This window comes from Oryctolagus cuniculus, chromosome 9, assembly GCF_051225735.1.
Source record: "Oryctolagus cuniculus isolate XC-2025 breed Fujian yellow rabbit chromosome 9, ASM5122573v1, whole genome shotgun sequence".
In the NCBI taxonomy this organism is placed as follows: Eukaryota; Metazoa; Chordata; class Mammalia; order Lagomorpha; family Leporidae; genus Oryctolagus; species Oryctolagus cuniculus.
The window spans coordinates 85,600,652-85,628,376 of NC_142875.1; the positions used below are offsets into that span (position 1 = coordinate 85,600,652).

Genomic DNA, 27,725 nt, shown 5'->3' on the forward strand with positions numbered 1-27,725 from the left:
TAAATATAAAGCAAGACTGTTGTAAAAAGAAGATGGTTGATGGCCGGTGCCATGGCTCACTTGGCTAGTCCTCCACTTACGGTGCTGGCACCCCGGGCGCCAGATTCTGTCCCAGTTGCTCCTCTTCCAGTCCAGCTTTCTGCTGTGGCCCAGGAAGGCAGTGGAGAATGGTCCAAGTGCTTGGGCCCTGCACCCATATGGGAAACCAGGAGGAAGCACTTGGCTCCTGGCTTAGGATCAGCATAGCTCCGACCAGAGCGGCCATTTTGGGGGTGAACCAACGGAAGGAAGACCTTTCTCTCTGTCTCTCTCTAACTCTGTCAAAAACAAAAAAAAAAAAAAAGCAGATGGTTGGATAGTGTTTGTTTAATTCATTCTGGCAATCTTTGCCTTTTGAACAGTGTTTAGTCTATTTACACTTAATATAATTACTGGTACATACTGCTTTTTTTCTGTCTTACATCTTTTTGTTCATATATTCCACCATTACTGCCTTCTTTTGTGTTAAATAGTATTTTTCATTATCCCATCTTAATTCCCTTGTTGCTTCTCTTGATATATATATATTTTTAGTTATTTTCTCAGAGGGTCTTCTCCTTTATATTTATTGTTTAATTACTTTCGCTGGTATTGTTTACTTCTTCCTGTGGATTTGAGTTACTGGCTGGTGTCCTTCTGTTACAACTTGAAAGGAACTTCAACAGTTCCTGAAGGGTAGGTCTGATTCTCGTGGTTTTCTGAGACATCTCACCTTTTTGAATTTTTTTTAAAGATGGTTTTGCTGGACACCAGATTCCTGACTGCTGGTCTTTGCTTGGTCACTCTGAACATATTATCTCACTACCTTCTGGACTCCATGGTTTCTGAGAAGTCAGCTGTTAATCTTATTAAAGATAACTTCATAAAACGGTTTTCTTCTCCTTTGCTGCTTTCTCTTTTTGTTTTGGCTTCTGACAGCTTGTGGCTGGGTGTGGGCTCTCTGTTTATACTATTTTGAGTGCACTCAGTGTCTTAAGTGTGTAATGTTGTAAAACTGGGGGAATTTCTAACCATTGTTTCTGTGCCCTTTCACTCTCTCTTGGAAAATGTCCACCGTGCATATGCTGGTACCCATGGTAGTCCCCACACGTCTGGGACTCTGATTCATCTTTATTCCTGTGGCTTTTTACTCCTCAGACTGTACAATTTTAACTGACCTACTTTCAAACTTGCCGATTCTCTCTTCTGCTAATTCAAATCTACTGAGCCCTTCTAGTGATGCTTTCACTACAATTATCCTACTTTTACCTCCATAATTTCTCTTCTATAATTTCCCCTCTACTGTTATTCTCATTTGGTGATACGTTATTTTCATAATTTTCTTTCATTCTTTAAGTGAGGTTTCCTTTCCCTCTTTGAACACATTTACATAGTTTATTTTTAATGTTTGTCTAATGATTCCAATATCAGGACTTTCTCAGAGATACTTCTGATTGTTTCTCTTTCCTGTGTATGATCTATATATTCCTGCGTGTGTGTGTGTGTGTGTTCTGTAACTGTATTGAAAACTGGATTTTTAATAATACTACAACTCTGGAAATCAGACCCACCCCCAAACATTTGTTGCTGTTGATGTGAGTCACTTTGTTATTCCAACTGTGGTTTGTATCCTGGACTAACTATGTAGTCTATTTTCTTTATTACGTACAGTTGCTGAAGTCTAGCTTCAATGGTCAGCCAACAAGACAAAGATTTATTTAAATGATTTGAACCAATATGTTTCACAGTCTTTGCTGAAGGGTTCCATTTGTATGTGTTGTCAAACTTTTTATATGATGTAACTAGTTATTTAAACTTTAGGCAAGGGGCCAACATTATGGGCTAGTGGGTAAAGCCACCCCACCACCTGCAACTCTGGCATCCCATATGGGTACCATTTCACATCCCAGCTGCCCCATTTCCAATCCAGATCCCTGCTAATGGCTTGGGAAAAGCAGCAGAAGGTGGCACAAGTTCTTATGCCCCTGCACCCATGTGGGAGACCTGGAAGAAGCTCCTGGCTCCTGGCTTCAGCCTGGCCCAGCCCTGGCCATTGTGGTCATCTGCAAAGTGAACCACTAGATGGAAGATTGATTCTCTCTCTCTCTCTCTCTCTCTCTCTCCCCTCCCCCCCACCTCTTTGTAACTCTGACTTTCAAATAAATAAACAAATCTTACAAAACAAAACAAGTTTTAAGTGAGCTGCACCTCTTGTATTCCTGCAACATAGCCCTCTATTTAACTGTCAATTTGATACGCCCACCTTCCAGGATGCACCTGCTGCAGTTCAGGACTGGGCACATGCTAAGACCCCATCCATTTGTATATCCTATTGGGGTTCTACCCTCTTCCTTATAAAACAGGTGGGAGGCAGGAGAGAGCTCTCTTTCTGCCGTGGACCCTGCTCAGAAGCACTGCTCTTGCTTTTCTCTTTTTCACTGTGGAAAGCACTCGACAGACTGCTCTCATTCATGCTCCTTCCACTGCAGACTGGTCTCACACTGACCTCTCCCGCTCTCCCGCTCTTGGGCAGACCTTCCCAATTACAGCTATCATTTTGTTTTTCTCCTCTCATTTACAGGCAATCCTCTGGCCCACCTGTGTTGGGGATTTGTGTTTTCAGCAGCCCACACCAGCACATGAATGTATATTTATTCCCTCACTGCCAAATAAACTCTGTTCCTATTTGCACACAATGCCATACTCCGTAAAGTCTGCATCAGAGGCAAGTGCCTGACCAGCCTCTGTTTTTAGTGCTGACTGCAGGCAAGGGTGATTTTTATACCACATTTACCCTTTTATCATTTTTAATGACCTAAACTGAGATACTAGTTTTTACCCACATTTATCTGCCATTGCAATATCTTGAGCTACAGCCAAAACTGCAGTCCTCCAATCCAGCAGAAAACGTTCAATGTGAAGTTTAGGGGTAGACAGCAATGAACTTACATTAGAATCACCATAAATCTGACAGAGGCAAATTAGCACAGTCCATATAAATCTACACTAGCTTCCAATTAAACCAATAAATGTGCCGGTGCCACGGCTCACTAGGCTAATCCTCCACCTGCGGCGCCGGCACCCCAGGGTTCTAGTCCCCGGTTGGGGGGCCGGATTTTGTCTCAGTTGCTCCTCTTCCAGTCTGGCTCTCTGCTGTGGCCCAGGAGTGTAGTGGAGGATGGCCCAGGTCCTTGGGCCCTGCACCCGCATGGAAGACCAGGAGGAAGCACCTGGCTCCTGGCTTCAGATCAGCGCAGCACGCCGGCCGCAACGTGCTGGCCACAGCGGCCACTTGGGGGGTGAACCAATGGAAAAAGGAAGACCTTTCTCTCTGTCTCTCTCATACTGTCTAACTCTGCCTGTCAAAAATAAATAAATAAAACAATAAATGTGAATTTCTTTAGGAGGATGCTTTAGATATTTAATTTCTGAGGATGCTTTAGATATTTAATTTCTTTGGGATAGTAAATGTGATGTTTAGCATGTTCACCATAAAAAAACACTTCCTAAGATACCATGTAACACTAATAGAAATGCATCAGGCTTAGAAATACCAACTTCAACCAAAATCATTCTACTGCATGATTCTCAAATCGACTGCCTTACAAAATAAGCTGATCATAATATAAAAATCAGAAACAGAATCTGTTTGGATTAATCCATGCCAACACTGACAACCTGAGAAGACAAGTATTTGTTTGCAGAGAAAGACCGCCTGTCTCAGGAATCTACTGTGAGTAATTCCAAACAACTTCGTACAAAGACAATTAATTCTGGATGGCTTGCCATTACTTCTCCCATACTGTCACTGGGCAGACAGTGTTCATATATTGGGTTTTCAGATACATATTTGGCACTGGCAGCCTGGTGAAGTATGGAAATTTAACTTCCCTATTAAGTGGTTCGTTATTTGCTTCTCCTGTTTTATCTCACATCTTATAATCCACAGCATTATATTCCATGCTTTATCCACTGCGCCTCTGAAATGCATTTAAAATCACTCTATCAACATTAGCCTGTTTTCTGGACAAATTTATTTGCCTTATTAGTCTTCACAGACACTAACGCACCAGGCTAGCTTTTCATTTCTGCGGGTGAGTCAGAATTCCCTGAGTCAGTATCAATCTGCCCTATTAATATCGGTTTGGCCCTAATCACACACACTGCTACCTACCTACTACGACTGTATGCCCAATGTGTGTGCACACTGCTTTGTTTCTGTATGGGAACTAAACCTATTGATGCAGTGGTCTGTGGGCACACACAGGGTGGCCAGACTAACAAAGAATATCTCCAGGGGTCACACAGCCCAGCCTCTCTGGGTCAAGGGAAGTGCACTTGCCTGAGAGATGACAATCAATCTTCTTTTAAAAAGTCTCTCTTGGGGCCAGCATGGCCATGTAGCGGGTAAAGCATATGGGTGCCAGTTTGTGTCCTGGTTGCTCCACTTCTAATCCAGCTCCCCACTAATGGCCTTGGAAAAAACAGTGGAAGATGGCCCAAGTATTTAGGCCCCTGCCACCTATGTGGGAGACTGGGATGAAGCTCCTGGCTCCTGGCTGTTGTGGCCACCTGGAGAGTAAATCAGCAGATGGAAGAGTTCTTTCTCTGTCTCTCCCTGTCTTGTGTAACTGACCTTTAAATAAATAAATAAATCTTTTAAAAAGTTTCTGGGGCCAGCGCTGTGCCATAGCAGGTAAAGCCACCACCATATGGTAAAGCTATATGGGCCCTGACTGCTCCACTTCCAGTCCAGCTCCCTGCTAATGCACCTAGGAAAGCAACGGAGGATGGCCCAAGTTCTTGGGGCCCTGCACCCACGTGGGAGTCCCCGGTGAAGCTCCTGGGTCCTTCCTCCTGGCTTCGGCCTGGCCCAGCCCTGGCCTTTGGGGCCAGTCAGAGAGTGAGTCATCAAATGAAAGATCTGTGTGGTGTGTGTGTGTGTGTGTGTGTGTGTGTCTCCCTCTGCCTCTCCTTCTCTCTTTCAAATAAATGTCCTTTTTTAAAAAAGAAAAGAAAAGAAACAAAAAATAAAGAAGTAAACAGCTTCCCCCTTTTCTGTCCGCTCCCATGACCTCCATGCCTCCAGCATGGCTGTAACTAAAACCCAGCAGAGAGCTCCTGGAAGCAGCTCCAGGGGCCTCCTCCTCACCTCCCCCGAGGGATCCACGCAGCCTGCTGCAGCCTGTGTGTGTGAGCGTGGTCCAAGCATCAGAGGCACGGCACCCTCTGGACACCCAGAAGTCAGCCCCTGAGCGACTCCCTCCCACGTCCCCTGGATAACCAGAGCTGCCTCTGGGCCCCGGGCTCTCCCTGGCTAAGCTCCACATCGGAAGATGGTGAAGGCTCCTGCCATTTAGACATACCCAGGAGAGCAGCGTGGTTCCCACCAGTGGCACCCCTTCTGCATCCCTCTCCGCCATGGGTCTGGATGTTCCTAGAGGGAATGGAGGCTGAAAGGAAACCTGCCCGCAGACCCCCTTCCCACAGCCAAGCCTAAAGGAGCCATTGGTGAAGGCACAGCTTCCCTCCCCACTCCTGCTGGGGTCTCCACGCCACCTAAGGCCCCCAGAGCAACACCAGCGTTGGCTGACCCAGCCTCAGGTGGCTGTGAAAGGGGGTTGGGTAGGGGCTGCGGTCCTAAGTAAACACCACTGCTGGCATGAGTGCTTGGAGCACTGGCTCCCTGTGTGCCAGCCGTGTCCTCACTGAAGGGCCTGCACACTCTGCTCCCTGGTGAACCACACCCACGGGCCTCACGCTACAGGCTCGGCAGCACCGTTCAGTGGGCCCTTCCTGACCACCCTACTTGAAACACCAATTCCTGGCCCTTCTCCCCATCTCTGTTTTACTTTCCTTCCTAGTACTAACCCACCTGGCCTCTTGTAACAGATCCTAACAGGACACTATTTTGAGAATAAAAGGACCCCAGTGACCGAGGTCTAACCTAGGACCTCCTACCCCCTCTTTGATGAATGCTTTCGTTTGCATTTTCCTGAAGCCCTGGTGCCGACAACCTGGGCACAAGATGAGGACTCCGCTTGCAATGGGTTTCCCTATGGAAACCCCTGACCAGCTTCCCTTTGGTGCAGAGGATGCTAAGGCGCTAGCCTGCCACCTCCGCAGTTGCTGGCATCCTAAATAAGCCGTCTCCCTTTTTTTCCCACATCCTCTTCCTCTGAGTCATCGGCTTCTCTTGTGACAAGTACTTGATTTCCAATTTGGCAACAATATTAGCTGCTTTAATTAAGCTCATCTGATTCCTCTCACCACACTGTAAGTTCTAAGTTCTTCAAAAGTACAGTTTTGGGTTTTGGTTGTTTTTTTTTTTTTTTCCTGTGTTGCTGACTGCTCCATACCTAATGCCTACAGCAGTGCCTGGCACCCAGAGATACTCAAAAGTATTTGTTGGATGGTGTTAAAAAAAAAAAAAAGAAAAGAAAAAGCTGGATATTAGTTAAAGGTAGTAAGGACAGTACTGCTTCAGGACAGAATTGAGCTCAACTCCGACTCCTGTGGAGCAGTGGAGCAGGCTGGGTGTACAAAGGGAGAAGGAGCCCGCATGAGCAGGGCTCTGGCAGGGTCAGGGAAGCAGAAAATTACAGAAGGCAGGCTAAAGGAGGTGGCCAACGTCTGCAGGATTAGGCCACCTGTGTCTGCTCACTGGCACCCATCAAGGTGAGGTCCCCTCCTCTTCCAGGGGGGAGAGATGAGGAGCTCTGTCCTTCCTGACATCCCACTGCAAAGGAATGGTTCTGGGTTCCCCTGAGAAGGCACTCCTGGGTGGTAGACACCAGTGCCTCTCAGAGGGACAAAGGGAGGGTTTTTCATCCTAAGTCGCTGCTTTGTTTTGAATAAATGCTCTAATACTAAGGGAAAGGTGAGAGCCTTTGCCAGGCTTTGGCTGGAACAAGAGCTCAATTCTTTGAGGGAAGTCTTGGGGAACTCTGGGCAAATGGGTCTAAGGAGGACCAAGACTTCGGGCAGCTAGAGGTCATGTAAGACTGTCTTCAAGTTCAGGTAAGTGGGGGACACAAAACATTTGTGCTGAAAGCTACACTTCTTATAGACCAGGCTTAACGAGTAGGGCTCAGAAGAGTGTGACTAAAACTTGGTTAAGGAAAGAGTCTTCGTGGGTGGAGGATGGATGAATGTGCAGATGAATAGAGTTGATGGATGATGGATGACGGATGACAGGTGATGGTGAAAGAATGAATGAATGATGAATAAATGGATGGATGGAGGATGGATGGATGGATGACAGATGGAAAGAAGGCTGGATGGATGGATGGTTGGATGCAGTACATGGGCTAGTGGGAAGGAACACACTATGATCTGAAGGAAACAAGAACTAGAAATTATCTCAGGGAAATTCCTCAACTCTTTTCAACAAGCCCCCTATGTGCTCATAAAAACTGCTTAACAGAGGTAGCTGGGGTGAGCATTTGGCGTAGCAGTTAAGATCCTGGTTAGGATGCCTGGGTTTGAGTCCTAAGTTCATTCCTGATTCTGGTTTCCTGCTCATGTGCAACCCTGGGAAGCAGCAGCTGATGGCTCAAGTGGTTGGGTTCCTGCCACTCTTGTGGGAGACCTGGATGGACCTCCCAGTCCCCAGCTTTGACCTGGCCCAGTCCTGGCCATTGTGGGCCTTTGGGGAGTGCATCAGTAGATGAGGGGCTCTCTCTTTCTCTCAAATAAATCAACTTTAAATAATTTAAAAATTGCCCATGGGGTCAAGCCAAAATTCTTTATTCCTCCTTGACCTGCATTGAAAACAAATGCAAGAGATTTTCCAGATCTGCGTTTGTCTGCATGCTGTTTAAATTTCCTACCAGAGTCTGACCCCACAGAGCTCACAAGACTATCTCCTATAGAGCTGATGCTATCTGTTCCAATTAACTTTTTATTAATTTAGTAGTTGATTTCTCATTGCTTTTCCCCTTAGCAGGCTGCTTCTGGGACAAGGAAGAGCTGTAACCCTTCTGCTCCCGTCTAGCGGCCATATCTGCTTTTCTCTACCTCTGGCCACACTCAGATCCAGAAAAGTCTGCCTCCTGTGACATGGCGAGGCTAAGAGCTGGCTCTCTAGGTAACCACCTAATTTCTTTTTTTTTTTTTATTTGACAGACAGAATTAGACAGAGAGAGAGAGAGAGAGAGAGAGACAAAGAGAAAGGTCTTCCTTTCATTGGTTCACCCCCCAAATGGCCACTACAGTCAGAGCTATGCCAATCCGAAGCCAGGAGCCAGGTGCTTCTTCCTGGTCTCCCATGCGGGTGCAGGGGCCCAAGAACTTGGGCCATTCTCCACTGCCCTCCCAGGCCACAGCAGAGAGTTGGACTGGAAGAGGAGCAACCGGGTGCCCATATGGGATGCCAGCGCCACAGGCAGAGGATTAACAAAGTGAGCCACGGAGCCGGCCCCAACCACCTGATTTCAATAGCTCCCCATAGACCTATGTTCTAGCAATGTGCATTTTTGCAGCAAGTCAGCTACAATACTGGCCAGATTGCTTTTATTGTATCATTGCATAGGATGACAAGAAGGAAAATAAGAATAGGCACTTTTATGAGCTAACAGTTGGACACAACCTGCAGCTGGAGGCAGAGTCAGGTTTGTGCAATCTTAGGGTTTATATAGTGGTGGTGTGTGTGTGTAAGGGTAGAAAGAGCATCCTATCTGTTTAAAAACAACCCAAACTTACAATTGCAAACTCAGGTGTGACCCTGCAAACACAGTGCTAGGGCCCCTCCCAGGGGCTCTGAAGAAGCCTGGAGCTTAAGAGTCATCAGCCTCCCCGGCAATCCGCCTCTGCTGAGAGAGACAACAGACCAGAGGTTCCACCACAGCATGCAAACCTCCAGAAAATCGCTCAACATAACAGTCCTCTATTACATCAATCCCCGAGATGCTATTCTTATCTCCCTTTCACAAACCACCATCCCTGCTGTTCCCTCTAATTCAGCAGCAGCAATTCATTATAAAAGTGCATGTGCAGAACGGGGTTTGTGCATCCTCCCCCGATTCGGGCTTTACCAGCCTAGTTCCCAGTCAATTATGTAACAGCCCAAACAGGGAGTTTAAGAGAGAACCAAAAGCACAGTCGTAGCTCTTATATAAGCCTTCATAAACCACCCACGAGAGCTGTTCTCCGATGTGGATCCTGGGAGTTACATAAGGCAGAGAGAAGCACTGATTCAGCAGTCAGGTTGATTTCAGACCTGAAATATCATAAAAAGCTTTCTGCATGGAATTTACTCATCTATATCAACATAAGTTTTTGATTTGAGGGGGAGAAGCCTGAATGAGAATAACCCTTAATAAGATGTGGTTCCTTTCTCACATAAACATAAAAGCATAATTTGTGTAGTAACTCAACTTTCACTTCCACCTCTGCACGAGCCAGGGTACCACTTAGCACCCAGCTCAGCACAGGAGGCAGAGCGATGGGTCCCTGATAGATATCAACCAGTCTCAGCAGGGACTGGAATTCCTGGAAAAATCTCCTATTGTCATTCTCTTCCGGTATTTCTAACCCCATGTATTTTTGACCTACCTTATTAAACCACCAGAGAATGGCTTAAGTTACAAAGCAGCAAACTCACAGAATGCTTTCCAATGGGTCCCATCTCTGGCTAGGGATCAGAATCACCACTAACAATGCAGACGCCAGGGTATCTCCCCAAACCAATTACAGCAGGTGTGGGGGGGTGCGGACTAAGGGGCCCTTAACACAGTACCTCTGATCCTTTTCTTCTTTCCTCTTCTCCTCACCCAAAAATAAATAAATAACCATGAATGCGCGTGGGTGGGGGTTCTGTTTCGTGTCTGGGACGCCTTTGATAACTGGCAACTCAACAATTACTAGGTTTCCATCAGAGATCAAAATAAAACCATTCAATAAGTGAAAGTCGTTAACGGATACCTGTGATCTCCCCAGACCCCCGTAAGTGGTCACACAGTGCTCACCGATGTCCAGCACAGAGCTGACAAAATCTGTTTTCTTAAACGCTTTGCAATTCTACCCAGTGAGGTTTCCGAGGTTTTTTTCCTGCGTGGCATCTGAAAAGCCCAGCGTTTACCGTGAAGCAAAGTTTTGGTCGACAGCAGAGATGAGCAGGTTCTGCCACCTCCACACTCTCTTAGCTGCTTTGCTATCCACTCGGAACTTCACCAATACGAGGCGATTTTTTTTAAAGCACTTATATAACAGAGTACAGGCGCCTCTGGTATGCTGCAAGAGTTCTTCCCGTGTTTGTATTTAAAATAGAACGGTAGTAACATCACTTGTATGCCTGCGATTCCTTCTGCTCAGAATGAGACAGGGGGGTGGGGGGAGACGTAGCGAGCCGCGTCCCTGCTCCCCCATTAGAACGCTGGAAGGAAATAACACATCCGTACTAAATTAAGACGAAGGCACAGACCAAATTATCCAAAGCCGAGGGTGGATGGGGAGGAATCGCTCCAACTACCCCAGCAGCGCCTCCGAAACGCAGCGCGCTGCACCTGGCGGAGATGCCCAGGGAGCCGCGGAGCAGGTGAGGCAGGCGGGCGGGAGGGAACGGCGCTGGGACGCTGGAGAGGCCGAGAGAGTGGCGCAGCCCGCAGCCGGCTCCGCGCGCGCACCTGTCTCCAAGCCGCCCGGAGCCACCCGCCGCGCCCTGCGCAAGGCGGGAATCGCTCACCTGGGTCGGATAGAGCCCGGAACCAAGTCCGAAAGCCCACCGCTGTCCCTCCGGGACACTGCCATCCCGACCACCCCGTTTCCAACACGCGTCCTCCTCCTCTTTCTCCCTCGCCCCAGCTGGAGTTTCCGATTTACTGACAGGTCTGGACTCCGCCGACCGGCCACGGATTGCCGCAAAAGACAGCCGGCAAACTTGCCGGGAGAGGCGGCGCCCCCGCACCCGCAGGCGCCCCAGCCGCCCCCGCCCGCCCCCGCCGGCTCCGCGTCCCCGCACTCACCTCGCCGCAGGCACCACCCGGGCCGCCGCCCCCGCTCCGAGCGCAGCCGGGCGGCGGGCGGCTGAGGAACCCCGCGCCGCCCGCACGACGCCCGGGCGCTCCCCGCCTCAGCGGCCGCTCCTCCGGCCGCCTCGCCCGGACAAAGAGAAGCTGCGGGGCCTCCGAGCGCGCAGCGCAGCCCGCGAGCCTCGCCCGCGAGGTGCCGGCGCGGTGACAGCGGCCGGGCGCGAGAGGCCCGCGCTGGAGGGGTGGCACGGGGCGGCAGAGGCGCGCACCCCCTCCCGGCCGCCCGGAGACGCACACGCCGAGCCCCGGGCGCCTCCTCCCGGCCCGCGCCCCTCGCCCGGAGCCGCCGGCCGCAGCCCCGCCGCCGGGGAGCCGCAGCGCCCTCTGCCGGCCGCCCCGCGCTTACGCGCGCGCGAGGGCGTCCGGCTCCAGCTCTGGCCAGCGGGGAGGGGGCGCGGGGAGACGCCCCCAGGGGAGGAAGTGAGACCAAGTTGATGAGGATTTGCCATGATGAAGATGAACGGATGGTGTTGGTCCTGGCTCCGTTTAGCTTGGTTTACAGTCTTTTAGGGAGTGGCTATTTTAAAACTTGAAGCAATATTTTATACTAGTTCAATCTTTTTTTAACAAACTGTACTGCTTGGTCAAGGGAAACCATGAAATAGCACCTTTTTTTTTCTCCACACCACTGCCTTTTTTTAAACGGTTCTATCTGATCTCCCTTCTCGGGAAGAATCTAGGGCAGATTTGATAGCTTTTCCTGGCACTTTTGGGTGTTAATAAACAGTCTGATTCGCTGGTATTAAAAAAATGCAATCCAATCCAAATTGAAACTGTAATTTCATTCCTCTTAAAGCCTTCCCCACTCCCCTCCTGCCACCCCCTCCCCAGCATCATTCAAGATGAAATTATAGAAGCCTACAGTTATGTGTGTGTGTGTGTGTGTGTGTATATATATATATATATATATATAAAGTTAATAAACACCCCAGATGCATCACTTCCTAATTACTACATGGGGAATACAGTTTGAGTTTATTTACAATTAGCACATCTGAAGGATGGAATAGTACAGGAGGCTGTATCAGTAGTCCTTAAAAAGCTCATGGAGGGGACCAGCCCCATGGCATAGCAAGTAAAGCTGCCGCCTGCGGTGCTGGTATCCCATATGAGTGCCAGTTTGAGACACGGCTGCTCCTCTTCCAGTCCAGCTCTCTGCTATGGCCTGGTAAAGCAGTGGAAGATGGCCTAAGTCCTTGGGCCCCTGTACCCGCATGGGAGACCTGGAAGAACCTCCTGGATCCTGGCTTTGGATAAGCTCAGCTCTGGCCATTGTGGCCATTTGGGGAGTGAACCAGAAGATGGAAGACATCTCTCTCTCTCTCTCTCTCTCTCTCTCTCTCTCTCTCCTCTGCCTCTCTGTAATTCTGCTTTTCAAATAAATAAATCCTTTTTTGAAAAAAAAAGTTCATGGAAAATGCATACCTTGACAAAAGTGTGCATGGATTTTGAAAAAAATTTGCACCTAAATAAACTTGCCTTTAGTTCAGTTTTCATCATAGGATATGCCTTAACCCACTAGGCCACAAGACTGGTCCCTTTTCTCATGCATTTTCATCTGTGATATTTTCAATATCATGAAGTAGTAAAGTCTTAATTTCTGTTACGATCAATCATTGTTTTGATCCATGAGTAATTTAGGACTGGATTGTAAATTTCTAAATACAGGAGGTGTTAGATGTCATCTAGCTTTTGCTTTCTTATTTGATTTCATCCAGAAAACATGGTCTGATACAGATTCTTTGTACTCACGAATACTGCATGTTCTTGAGAACAATGTATATCATCTAATTTTTAGGTGCAGGGTTCTATATTGAGATTTATAGGTCAAACTTTAATTTTGTGGTGCAAATATTCTGTATTCTTTCAACTATGTTATCGCCATGAGCTATCAATTGCTGAGAGTATTAAACTCCCTTACTATGATGTTGAATTTCTTAATTTTTCTCTACATATATATATGTGTATATATATATATATATGAATTTGACTACTCCAAGTGCTTCATAAAAGTAGAACCATGCAGTATTTGTGTCTGGCTTATTTCACATAGCATAATGTCCTCAAGCTTCAGCAAGCTATAGAAAGTTTCAGAATTTCCTTCCTTTCCAAGGATAAATAATATTCCATGGTATGAGTAGATCACGTTTGTTTGTCCATCCACCAATGGGTGCTCAGGTTGCTTCGAAATTTTTACTATGGTGACAAGTGCTGCTTTAATTTGAGACTCTGCTTTTAATTCTTTTGGATATATCCCCAAAGAGGAATTTATGGGTAATCTGGTAATTCTATTTTTAACTTTCTGAGGAAGCCCAACACTCTTTTCAGTAGTGGCTGCACCATTCCACATTCTACCACACAACACACCAGGGTTCAAATGTATCCACATCCTTGTACCTGGATACATTTATACAAAAAAGACTCCAGTGATACCTTTGTGCTTCCTGGGGTGCTGTGGTCTGAATGTCTTCCCCACACACCCACACTCCAATGATCAAGTGATGGAACCTTAGTCCTCAATGTGGCAGTGGTGGGAGGTAGGACCTGCTGGAAGGTATATAGGTCACGGGGGCTCCACTCTCATTAATGGATTAATACAGATTGTAAAGGAGCTTGGGGCATGCAGCCGTGGCATGGAAAATTGGGTTGTCATCTGTGATGCTGACATCCCATGTGGGTGCTGGTTAGAGTCCTGGCTGCTCCACTTCCAATCCAGCTCCCTGCTAATGCACCTGGGAAAGCAGTATAAGATGGCCCAAGTGCTTGAATCCCTGCACCCATGTGGGAGATCCAGAAGAGCCTCCTGGCTCCTGGCTCTAGTCTGGCCCGACCCTGGCCATTGCAGCCATTTGGGGGGTGAAGCAGCACTTGGAGGGTCTCTTTCTGTCTCTCCCCTTCCCTTTAACTCTGCTTTTCAAACAAAATAAAGAAATATTTTAAGAAAAAATAGCTAGGGTCCATGAGTTTGCTCTCCTGCTCTTTCTTCTCCTTGTGTGGTGCTTTCTGCTGTGTGATGATGTGGCACAAAGGCCCTCACCAGGTGCAGCCCCTTGATCTTGAGCTTCCCAGCCTGCAGAGCCATGAGCCAGTACACTTCTGTTGAAGACAAATGACCGAATCTGATTATTCTCCTCCTGCCCTTCTTTCAAACATCCGTCTTCAGTCAACGTTTCTCATTAGAATTTGAGGACTTGGTATGCCTTTGGTTCCAGGAGTGGGGTGCAGAGAACAGCCAGGAGATGAATAATAAGCCTTAATGCTAACAACCATCATAAATTATTTATCAATGGCATTTACAACTTGCAAAAACCACTTTTGTATCCATTATCTTGGATTCCTGCCTGCAAAGTACGTTGTATACTTTTTACTATTCTCACTCTTACAGATGGCTCATAGAAGTGAATTAGCCAGGTCAGGTTGTACAGCCAAAGTGTGAAGCATCTTCTGATTTTGCCCCATGTGGCTCCTTCCCATTTCACCAGGAGTCTCTCTGTCCACTGCATAGATACAGGCAGAGGCACAGAGATCAGTGTGTTTATGGTCCTTCCAGATGTATGAGGGGACTCCTAACTCGAATACTGACACATCCTCGACAACATCCTAAGATCTGCAGTGGCCACTGCTCACGCCCTCTGTGCACCAGCAGAATCAACAGAAAGCACAAAAGCACATGATAGAACTATGTTCCATTATACAATTGTAATTAGTTTAAACAAACTGCAATTTATTATTATTAATTGCAAATATAAATTATACATTTACAAATTGAAAACAGATGTTATGATTGGATTAAAATAGCAAGACACCACAACATACCCAAAACATACATACACACAGAAATGTTAAAAGGTGGAAAAACATATACAAGTATTTATTCACCAAAAGAAGCTTCTGTAACTATATATATGTGTGTGTGTGTGTGTGTGTGTGTGTGCATATATATATATATATATATATATCTACAGATCTGTGGGCATTTCAGCCAGGACTCGTGCGAGGTTTGGGGTGCATATATTTCCATTCAGTTGCAAGCAAGCTGCAACTGCCCATTCTGAATGTACAGCTCAGATCCTGGGACGCAGTGCCCCTAAGGCTTGGTCTCCGCACAGCAGACTCCGAACCCCCCAAAGTTTCCTCTGCCCTCTGCTGCTGCTCTGCCACCAGCAGCGTAGCTCTGGAAAGATGGAATTCCTTTCTCTGAGAGCAGGGAAGGCAGGACAGAGCAAGCAGAGTGCCCTGGCTTCTGAGGGTGCTGCCTGCAGCAGCCTTCTCAGGCTCCCTCTCCCCTCCCAGGTTCCGTGAGCGCTGGCCATGGTGCTGAAATCCCAACAATCCCTCCTCCCTCCAACAGAGATTACTGATTTGGTTACTGTTGTTGAACACTGCATGAGATTTATCCTTGGCTGTTATATCCAAGAGCTTCAGGAATTTCTTCTTGTTCTTCTGAAATTCCATTGCAACTTAACAGTGTTGCAGTTAATATCCCAAAAGACTCTGGCACCCCTGGCTTGGCTGGATTTTACCTCAATGATGCATTACCCTTATTTTATGTTTGCCCGGAAGATCTTTTCTTCCTCTGCTTAGAGACTGCTCTGCTTTCTGGTTCTTAGCAGTGTAAAGTATGAAAAAATAATATAAAGCCTTAAATTCTGTTCCTAGACCTAAGGTAAATTCCCCCAGGTATTTACTGATGACTGAAGCATCAGTAAAATAGAAATGACTACAGACCTCTTTATGGTATTTGAATTCAAAATGCACTATGAGTCCCTAGGGACTGTGACATCAATTTCAGGCCATAGCTAAAATCCTGTGAACCTAAAAAATGATCTTTGCTTCTCTTTGTTTTATGTACTTGAGGTAAAATAAGCTTTGGTCATGCTGATGAAGCCTGTTGAGAAGTATGTAACAGGTTTTAACACAAACTGTGACATACAAAGACTGCTTCTCATAAAACTGGCATATTCAAATAGGTTTTCCTAATTCCTCGGGTTCCCTGCTTATTATTTTATTTGTAGAATCAAAAATTCTAGTCATAGGAGTCCATGCAAGAGGCTTTCTTAATGGAATGAGAATCCCTAGCATTTTACCTAAGATCTCACAAAGGCATTTTTCAGAGAGCAGTATGATTGCACAATTGCTGGTACATATGTTGACCATTTTGGCTCAAGAAAAGCCCTCTTCTTCATTTCTCAACAGGTGCTTATTGTGCCAGAACTGTGAGAGAAGCTGGAGCAACTACTGTGCACACATCAGACTGGTCTCTGCCCTTAGGAATTTACATTCTAGACATTTATGGGTTGTACAACAACCATGCAAGAAATTAATAGGATGGGTGTTTGACAGAGCAGCTAAGACACTGCTTCAGATGCCCACATCCCACATTGGAGCACTGGATCCACTCTTGGCTCCACTGCCAATTTCAGCTTCTTGCTTATGTGCACACTGTGAGGAAACAGTTAACAACTCACATAGCTGGGTCCCTGCCACTGCATGGGAAGCATGTGTTGGGTACCCAGCTCCAGGATTCACCCTAGACCTTCGGCAATGTGTTTTATTTAAAGATTTATTTTATTTATTTGAAAGACAGAGTTACAGAGAAAGGTAGCTCGAGAGAGAGAGAGAGAGAGAGAGAGATCTTCCATTCTGCTGGTTCACTCCCCAAATGACTGCAATGGCCAGGATCCGAAGCCAGGAGCCAGGAGCTTCTTCTGGGTCTCCCATGCAGGTGCAGGGGCCCAGGGACTTGAGCCATCTTCCACTGCTTTCCCAGGCCTTAGCAGAAAGCTGGATTGGAAGTGGAGCATCCGGGATTTGAACAGGCATCCATATGGGATGCCTGAGCTGCAGGCTGGGGCTGCGCCCCAATGCCAGGCCCCTCCTGCAGTGTTGTAAGCATTTGGGGGAATAAACTGTGGGTGGAGGAGATATCTCTCTCTCTCTCTCTCAAATAAATAAATAAATAAATAAAATATTTAAGAAAGAAAGAAATAGGATGCTATAGTAGGAACTTGGAGGGGATAAGTATCCACTTTGGATGAGAGAGCATCCTCCTCCAAGGTTTTGCATGCCTGGCTCTTCTTCCTGGTGCAGGTTTCAAGGGAAAAAACTTTCAGGCAAAGAAAAGGGAAAACAACAAGTCCTCAAGGTGGAAAAGAACATGCTCACTGTATCCTTGTGTATATAACTTTATTTTTAGCTTCCAGATGAGATTTTTAAGCCTTTATTTCCCTAAAATTGTATTATTGGGCTATAGAATATAAATATGTTTATGACTACATACACATAGATTATATATGTATACATATGCATGAATACACAATTATATATGTATTTATATATATATGTAGAAGGGGTCACCAACTAAAAGACTACACCAGTTTATACTCCTAATGTCAAGGTACAAGAAAAGCCATTTCACCTTTCTTTTAATCTCCTTTTAAAGCTTTTGCAAATCTGAAACATCAGATTTCTTTCCTGATTATTTGGCATATTTTTAAACATAACACTGGAAAATACAGATGAGTTAGCATAACATATATGAGCTATAAACCAAAACAACACCCACAAACTAATGGGCCAAACCAACAACGTGAATCCACAGGCAGCCCCTCTCTCATGCCCCTTATCTTCTCCTCACTCCATCCTTAATACAACCTTCACCCTGAATGCTATGTCCATAGTTCTCTTTTCATCTGAAACAAGTTTATCAGCATGTGTATATATAACTGAATAATATAGTGATAAGATTTTTTTTAGTTTCATAAAAAATGTATCACATTCCATAGGGTTTGGCAACTTTTTTTCTCAATAGAATGCTTCTAAAATCCTTCTGTGTTATGATATGTAGGAGATCTCTCTCTCTCTCTCTCTCATATGATATCATATGTAGATATCATAACACTTCAACTGCTATATAATTCACTTTAAGTGCTATATAATATTCCGTTGTTCCCCTGTTGGGTTGCTTCCAGTGTTTTGTTATATGAATCCACTTGGACATCTCACAAAATTGCTTGATGTATCAAAAAGTATTCAAGATAATTCAATTATTTTTCCAATGTGGCTTTACCAATGTACATTACTGCTAGCACTATATAAGGACCTCACTTATTCTCTCCTCTCCAACACTCAATCTGGTCAGATTTCTCAATTTCTGGCAATCTGATGGGCATAAATATTTAACTGTGGTCCTACTTGTAAAATACTGATTCATATCTTTTACCTATTTTTCAATGTATGTGGCCATCTATATTATAAATTTGTAGAATTTCATTGCATATTCTGTATATCAACACTTTGATGGGTTATATGTATTAAAATGTTCTCTTAAATACGATTTGACTTTCATTTTCTTTATGGCATATTTTGAAGAAGTCTTAATATAATGTACACAAATCTATCATTTCTTCCTTTCATGAATTTCTGTGTCTTGTTTAAGAAATTGGGATTGCATCAAATTGAGAAGTTTCTGTACTGCAAAAGAAACAGGAAAGTGAAGAGGCAACCAACAGAATGGGAAAATATATTTGCAAACTATGCAACTGATAAAGGGTTGATAACCAGAATCTACAAAGAAATCAAGAAACTCCACAACATCAAAACAAACAACCCACTTAAGAGATGGGCCAAGGACCTCAATAGACATTTTTCAAAAGAGGAAATCCAAATGGCCAACAGACACATGAAAAAATGTTCAAGATCACTAGCAATCAGGGAAATGCAAATCAAAACCACAATGAGGTTTCACCTCACCCCAGTTAGAATGGCTCACATTCAGAAATCTACCAACAATAGATGCTGGAGAGGATGTGGGGGAAAAGGGACACTAACCCACTGTTGGTGGGAATGCAAATCTGTTAAGCCACTATGGAAGTCAGTCTGGAGATTCCTCAGAAACCTGAATATAACCCTACCATTCAACCCAGCCATCCCACTCCTTGGAATTTACCCAAAGGAAATGAAATTGGCAAACAAAAAAGCTGTCTGCACCTTAATGTTTATTGCAGCTCAATTCACAATAGCTAAGACCTGGAACCAGCCCAAATGCCCATCAACAGTAGACTGGATAAAGAAATTATGGGACATGTACTCTATAGAATACTATACAGCAGTCAAAAACAACGAAACCCGGTCATTTGCAACAAGATGGAGGAATTTGGAAAACATCATGCTGAGTGAATTAAGCCAGTCCCAAAGGGACAAATATCATATGTTCTCCCTGATCGGCAACAACTAACTGAGCACCAAAGGGGAAACTTGTTGAAGTGAAATGGACACTAAGAGAAACAGTGACTTGATCAGCTCTTGTCCTGATGGTTGATGTACAATGTAATACTTTATCCATTTTAGTATTTTTTTTTGTTCTAGTACCATTGGTTGAACTCCGTAATTAACACACAATTATTCTTAGGTGTTTAAATTTTAACTGAAAAGTGATCCCTGTTAGGAATTTGGAAAACATTATGCTGAGTGAAATAAGCCAATCCCAAAGGGACAAATATCATATCTTCTCCCTGATCAGTGACAACTGACTGAACACCAAAAAGAAAACCTGTTAAAGTGAAATGAACACTATGAGAAACGGTGACTTAATCAGCCCTCACCCTGACTGTTGATGAGCAACTTAATATGTTATCCCTCTTAGTATTTTTTTTGTTTGTTCTACTTAATACTTTTGGTTGAATACTGTAATCAATACACAGTTATTCTTAAATGCTGAAACTTAACTGAAAAGTGATCGCTGTTAAATATAAGAGTGGGAATAAGAGAGGGAAGAGATGTGCAATTCGGGACATGCTCAAGCCGACTTACCTCAAACGGTAGAGTTAGAAACATACCAGGGGATTCCAATTCAATCCCATCAAAGTGGCATGTACCAATGCCATCTCACTAGTCCCAGTGATCAATTTCTGTTCACAATTGATCATAACGATAGGACTAAGAACCAAAGGGATCATATAAACAAGAATAGTGTCTGCAAATACTAACTGATAGAATAAATAAGGGAGAGAATGATCCAACATGGGAAGTGAGATACACAGCAGACCCATAGAATGGCAGATGTCCTAAACAGCACTCTGGCCTCAGAATCAACCCTTAAGGCATGCGGATCCGGCTGAAAAGCCCATGAGAGTATTTCAGGCATGGAAAGCCAAGACACTCTGGCAAAAAAAAAAAAAATGACCTAAATGAAAGATCTCCGCGAGTGATATCCAGTGGAAAGAACAGGTCTCCAAAGAAGGAGGTACCTTTCTCTAAAGGGAGGAGAGAACTTCCACTTTGACCATGGCCTTGTCTAAATATGATCAGAGTCAGTGAACTCAGAGGGCTTCCATAGCGTTGGCAGCTCATGACAAGAGCCTAGGGTGATTACTGAGGCCATAAATTTGTCAATTTGTTAAGTCAACAACAGGAGTCACTGTGCACTTACTCCTCATGTAAGATCTCTGTCCTTAGTGTGCTGTACATTGAGATTTAATGCTATAACTAGTACTCAAACAGTATTTTTTCACTTTATGTTTCTGTGTGGGAGCAAACTGTTGAAATATTCACTTAATGTATGCTAAACTGATCTTCTGTATATAAAGAGAATCAAAAATGAATCTTGATGTGAATGGAAGGGGAGAGGGAGTGGGAAAGGGGAGGGTTGCAGGTGGGAGGGACGTTATGGGGGGGAAGCCATTGTAATCCATAAGCTGTCCTTTGAAATTTATATTCATTAAATAAAAGTTAAAAAAAATAAATTCCAAGGTTACAAGGATATTCTCTTCATATCAGTCAGCTTTCCATCACCATAACAAACACCACAGAGAAGACACCTGTGAGGGCAGGAGGTTTAATTTGGCTTATGGTTTTAGAAGATGAAAGTCCAAGCTTGGGCCACCCCACTGGCTGGACATCTGGTGAGGGTGAAGGAAGGCAATGGTGAATTGGTTGTGGAGGAAGGATCAAACAGGAAGCAAAGACAGAGGCTGGACAGTTGTTACAAGCATCCTGCCTCCCAAGAGCACACCACCAATGGCCTGAGGACCTCCCATTAGACCCACCTCCTAAACAGCGTCATTGCTGCAGCAAGCCTCCACCCTCTCAGCACCACCAGCCCTGATCCTGGGGCTCAGCATCCTGTGTGAGATTGGGAGCAAAATCATGTTCAAACTACAGCACCCCTGCATTTCCTTCTAAAAATATTAAAGTTCTGCCTTTCACATTACGAACATAACCAACTGGAATTGGTTTTTGTGAAGCATGAATCTAATTTAATTTTATCCATGTGGATGCTCAGATGATCCAGAACCATTTATTAAGTAATTCCTTCTTCCTCCTCCATCACCTTCTATGCCATTTCTGTTATATATCAAGGATCCATAAGTAGGCGAGCTTCTTTCAAACTTTTTATTCTGTTCCACTGGTTAATTTACCTATCCCAGCACCAGTACTCAATGCATAAATGCTACAAATTTATTATTAGTCTTTGTGTCAGCTATGGCAAATCCACCTATCCTATGACCTTTTTTTCTTCTGCATAATTTTCAGAACTAATTTGTCAACTTTAAGAAAATCTCATTCAGCTTTTGTTTTACATTTGGAGAAAAATTATGATTTCAGGATATCAAGTATTCCTTTCCAAAAACATGACTATCATTCCATTTACCTAGGTATTCTTCAATGCCTTCCAATAAAATCTCATGATATTCTGTATGTAGGTCATGCACATCTATTATTAGAGTTATTTCTAGTGTAGCTGTTTGCCAATTGTCTCTAAAAATTTCATTGTCCTCTTACTGTGGCCATATAGTAAGAAATTCTTTTCATCCCAGGAGTGATGATGTAGCTTCTAAGTGCCTCCAGTTTAAAGAAACACTTTCTCCTGGACTTCTGCTTTTTATTACATTGCTTTGACCACACCACTGATGTAGGAATGGCCCAGTGGTCATTCAGAGGAAGGCAGCAGCATTCTTGGGAACAAAGAGTGGAAGCAACAAAGTGGAAGCAACCTAGATCTCTGGATGACTTGCTAAAGCAGAGTTGTCCACCATCCTAGTCCCACCAGGCTGTAAACCTTTCTTTTATTAAAGCCATGGTGTTTGAAGTAGCTTGTCATGTGTCCTATCTTTTTCATATACTCTTAAGCTCTATTTGATAACATTTTATATGGGATTTTTTACGTCTCTGCTTAAGAATGAGATTGAACTGTAATTTCCCTTTATTTCGGTGATCTTTGCTTGTCCTGATGCCATAAACACATTATGAACATTTCTACTCTTCCAATTCTCTGGAAGAATTTACATAAGATAGAATGACTGCTCCTAGAAAGTGTAGTTGTATGCTACTATAGAGTCATCTGGATGTTGTTTTGTTAGGAAGAAACTTTACTATTGAATGGTCTGATTTCTTTAATACTTTTTTGTGAATAAGTAGTAAGTGCTATCTCAATGTATTTTAATTGCCATTTTTATATTACTAAAGAAGTTGGTCACCTTTCTGTATCAATTTATTAATTGTGAAATTCTTCTGTTTGTGGGTTGCTGGTATATTTCTTTTTTGCATTGTGATCACTTGGATCTATTCTGCTTCCTCTCCCCCCATGGCTGGAATACCATTCCCTACTCCCACTGATGGTAGACTTGCTCCTATTATTTGCAGACGTGGTACAAGGAATGGCTGTAACTGCTATTACTTGGTGTAGTTTCTCTCTTGCACTTTCACCCTTTCACCATCAGGGTGAAAACCAACCCTGGGTACTAACCGACCTTAACAATGATTAGACACCTGGGGTAGACCTGCACCCAAGCAGAGTCATACAACCAAGCCCAGCTAACCTGCAGCCTGAAGCAGAGGCAGCCAAGTCCAGTCTAACTCGAATCAGAACTGACTTGCAGACTTTGTCTGAGAATAAATGCTGCTCACTGAATTTGAAGGAGATATGTTATGTGGCATTGTTATAGCACCTGTTAGGCTGTTAGAGAATCTGTTTAATGTTTAGGATCTTAAAAATATAATGATTAACTTAATTCTACAACTATTCTCCCATGCTATAGTTTGCTTTGGGTTTTTTTTTAAAGATTTATTTATTTATTTGAAAGTCAGAGTTACACAGAGAGAGGAGAGGCCTGCTTTCCCAGGCCATAGCAGAGAGCTGGATCAGAAGTGGAGCAGCTGGGACTTGAACTGGTGTCCATTTGGGATGCCGGCACTGCAGGCGGTGGCTTTTACCCACTATGCCACAGTGCCGGCCCCTTGCTTTGTTTTTTTTTGATGGTTTTTAAAATGATGCATAAGGAAACTTTCAATTTTAGCTAAATTTGTCTATTTTTCTACTACTTTTGAGCCTAAACAGTCCTTCCCAATTCTGAGATTCAGTAATCAATTTCATTTTCCGTTTTTGTAAAACATCTTAAATATGTAATTCTGTCATCTACAGAGGTCCACTATTCATTCCTAGATTCTCTTATTTGTCCTGAGTTCAGTGTAATATATGTGGGAGTACTAAAGCTAATTCTATTTCTAATTGGGAAGATGTTTACATTGAAAATTCATTAAGATTTTATAAGTAGTTACCCTTTTCGCTAACTTCAATTTTATTTCAAATTTGTAATTAAATTAGCATACCAATTTAACTATTCCAATTACATTGTGTTTAACCAAGCTGAAATTAAGCTTTCATTTGCTGCCCAATTCCTCCGGAGAATTTAAATTTACCAGAACCTTCTAGTAATCCAGATCTCTCTGTTCCTCATTAGCCAAAATAATCTAGTTGCTAGTAAAAAATGTTTATTCCCATCTTCTTGATTATTTTGTATCCTCTTGTATTTACAACTTGGAATTGAAGGATGCATGTTTCGTGGGTAAAAGGACTAGGAAAATGTGTGGACAGCATTTCCATCCTGAAGGTCCCCTGGCCTGGGTAAATGTCTGTGGAGCTGTCCCTCACTCTTTCCATGGTATTTGTGGCTCTTCTTTCCGTGATTTGTGGCTACGGGTAGGACTTGCATTCTGTGTACTGTGGTTTACATGTTTGCTCACCCCAGTTGGCTCAGTTAAACCATAGTCATTTCTGGAGTCTATCACCTACCTTTGTGCTTAGCACACAGAAGATGTCAGCACACATCGATAGATTAATCTGCTGATTGTAAGTTTATGCTGAGTGGTGTTAAAGTGGGCAGCCCCTTTGCTTAACTTGTATTCTCCTTCTGAAACAGTTAGACCATGCCAACATTCAAGTCACTTCAACTCTCTTTTTTGAAAGATATTTTACACATTTTTTGAGAAATAGAGTTACAGAGTAAAGGAAAGACAGAGAAAGGTCTTCCACCTGCTGGTTTACTCCCTAAATGGCGGCAATGGCCACAGCTGAGCTGGCCAGTAACTTGTTCCAGGTCTCCCATGTGAGTATAGGGGCCCAAGCACTTGGGCCATCCTCCCCTGCTTTCCCAGGCCATAGCAGAGAGTTGGATCGGAAGAAGGGCAGCTGAGACAGGAACTAGACCCATAAGGGATGCTGGCACCACAGGTGGAGGCTTAGCCTACTACTACGCCACAGCGCCAACTCCATCATGTCAACTCTTGTTGAAATAGTCATTCTTTTCCATTTCTCACTCTAGGCAGTTTTGGAGGGCCCAAGCACCAAAAAGTGGTTAAGAAAGGAGGGATTTTCAAAGATTATCTGTAGTCTCGAAAGCTGATTTTCTAGCCATGGAATATATTGGATTGAGGTGATGGGCCTTGGAGTCTAACTCTTCCCCGCAATACCCAACCCAGGGCATTGTTCCTCTGGGCTGCAATTTCATCGTCTGTAAATTGCAATGTGTCATCTTGCTGCACAATCTGCTCAATCCTACAACTTTTGTTCTTTGCAAAACTAATCAGGGTTAGGGACTTTCATCAGGTGGTCACACTGCGTGGTGAAAGAACTTCAAGTCAGGAAGAACTAGCATTGAGTCCAAACCCTCAGCTACTAGTGGAACAACTTCAGGCAAGTGGTTTAACTTCATTGAGCCTCGGTTTCCTATGGAAGCATGACACCTGCCTTGCAAAGCTGCTGTGAGATTCAAACGGAATTAAAATTCAAAGGTGGGTGCAGGGCATGCCACTGTGCTTAGCACAAAGTCAAGTCTATACCAGAGCTCGTTGTGTGAGTCACATACACCCTTGTGCTTTTCACTTCAAATAGTGTGGAAGGTATGATGAACAGATAACTTCATGGGGCTGGCATTGTGGTGTAGCAGGTTTAGCCTCTGTCTGCAACGCTGGCATCCTATATGGGCGATGGTTGACGTTCCAGCTGCTCCTTCTTATCCAGCTTCCTGCTGATGTGCCTGGGAAAGCAGTAGAGGATGGTGCCATCCAAGTGGGAGACCTGGAGGAAGCTCCTGGCTCCTGGCTTTGGCCCCGCCCAGCCTCAGCCATTGCAGCCATTTGGGGAGTGAACCAGTGCATGGAAGATGCCTCTCTCTGTGTAACTATGACTTTCAAAATAAATAAATTTTTTAAAAAGATAAATTCATTTGGTGCAAAAAAAAAATGAACTCATGTTCCATGCATGAACCTTTGTCCAGTGAGTTGTATAAGCTCATTTTTCACTGTTCACTTTTGTCTCATGTCCATCACACACACACAAAGGTGTCATCCCGGTCCACCCTGCCCCGCCACCCCCCACACACGGTGGGATAGGAACAGAATAGTTTTGTTTCTTTTTCTTTTCTTTTATTTTCTTTTATTTATTTATTTGACAGGTAGAGTTACAGACAGTGAGGGAGAGAGACAGAAAGGTCTTCCTTTGGTTGGCTCACCCCCTCAAATGGCCACTATGGCCGGAACTATGCCTATCCAAAGCCAGGAGCCAGGTGCCCCCTGCTGGTCTCCCATCTGGGTACAGGGGCCCAAGCACTTGGGCCATCCTCCACTGCCCTCCTGGGCCACAGCAGAGAACTGGACTGGAAGAGGAGCAACCAGGGCTAGAACCCGGCACCCACATGGGATGCCAGTGCTGCAGGTGGAGGATTAGCCAAGTGAGCCATGGTGCCGGCCTTGACGGAATGGTTTCGGTAAAATCATTGACAAAAAGAGAAGGTACCTTAGAGGCAGTGATTTAACAGCTAAATATCGAATTTTCCACAAGGTATTCTCCCAATTTCCAATAAAATAAAACATGACCAGATACATAGAACTTGAAAACAAAAGCCATTAAGTTCTTCACACTCTGGACAAAGGTAGTATTAATAAGTGGTCCTACTCCAATAATTTTTAAATAATATGCAGGGTGGGTATTTGGCACAGAAGTTGACAGCACTTGGGAAGCAAGAACTGTGGTACCAGTGGGTCAGGCCGCCACCTGTGATGCCAGCATCCCATACGAGTGCTACTTGGAGTCCCAGTGCCCAACTTCTGATGCGGCTCCCTGCTAATGCACCTGGGAAAGCAGTGGATGACAGTTCAAGTGCTTGTGCCCCAGCTCTCTTGTGGGAGACGTACATGGAGCCCCAGGCTTCTGACTTTGGCCTGGTATGGCCCTGGGCCATAGTGGCCAATTAGGGAGTGAACCATCGGATGGAAGACCTCTCTCTCTCTCTCTCTCGTTCTCTCTCTCTCTCTCTCTCTAACTCTGTCTTTCAAATAATAAACCTTAGAAAAACAAAAACAAGGCTTCAGAAGCCCCCACATCCCCACATTACAAATCGAAGTGCCTGGGTTCGAGACCCGGCTCTGATCATGAGTTCCAGCTTCCTGTGAATGAGCACCCTGGGAGGCAGCAGGTGAGGGCTCAAATGGTTGGATTCCTGCTGCCCACGTGGGAAACCTGGACAGGGCTTCCAGCTCTTGGTTTCAGCCTGGCACAGCCCCAGCTGTTGCTGACATCTGGGAAGTGAACCAGCAGATGGGAGATCTTGCTCTGTATCTCTCTCTCTGCCTTTCAAATAAAATGCAAATCAACAAGAAAAGTTTTAAAGATTATAAAGACTATTTCACACACCACAAGCAAGATTGCAAATGGCCCAGTAGGACCAGTTTTTTTTTTTAAGCACCAACTGTTCGCAGGGTCGTTTCTGCTGGACTTTATATCTTAGATCTAGATGGTACAGTTTTCCTTTGAAGCAAGCAGTTCGCTTTGGAACTGGCCAAACACACAACTGACTTCAAAAGCCCAGAGGGTTAAATCGCGGTCTCCCATTGGGGCTTGCCAGCCTTGCAGGAGCAACGCCCAGTCTGCCCAGCAGAGGGCATCAGGCCCCACGGGGAAGCCCTGTTTACGCAGATAGGGCTCCACCGCAGGGTCCGAGCGGTGGTCTGGAGCCCCGAGGGGTCCGCGCTGCAGGCCCTTTGTAACAACGGCATGAGGACCTGGGCAGGGGCTTCCCTTGCCCGGCGGTGTCTCTCTCGTGCCGACCACTGTCCTCGGGATGCTCGCGGGCTGGGTGCGGACAGCTGGGGCGCAGGGCCCGGCCTTGTGCCTGAGCACGCAGAGGGCCGCGCCTGGTGGGACCCCGCGGGGCAGCAGCGGCCGGCCCACGTCCTCCGGGCTGCAGAGGGCGGCCGGACAGCGAGGGCGCCCAGGCGCCCACCCCCCTGCGCAGTCGCTGTTGTCCCCTGGGAATTCACTTACAGACACCCCCCCCCCCCATACAACCATAAGAAGTATTCTGAATGGCCGGAGGATGACCGCAGCCCCTCTCCTGCCCG

The 27,725-nt window shown here is 45.0% G+C and overlaps 1 protein-coding gene across 7 annotated transcripts in view; it reads right to left on the minus strand.

Moving 5' to 3' along the window:
- Positions 1–11,114, minus strand: part of MTUS2 (microtubule associated scaffold protein 2) — a 663,520-nt gene extending 652,406 nt beyond the window's left edge. For 5 of the 7 annotated variants that reach the window (XR_016213358.1, XM_051834132.3, XM_051834128.3 and 2 more), the window contains exon 1: positions 10,983–11,054. The gene's annotated coding sequence lies outside the window, so the exon portion shown is untranslated. Of the gene's footprint in view, positions 1–9,942; positions 9,963–9,986; positions 10,394–10,982 lie in introns of those variants that run through there. The other 2 variants (XM_089304269.1, XM_089304268.1) reach the window with 2 other exon arrangements.
- Between the last annotated feature and the right edge of the window lie 16,611 nt (positions 11,115–27,725).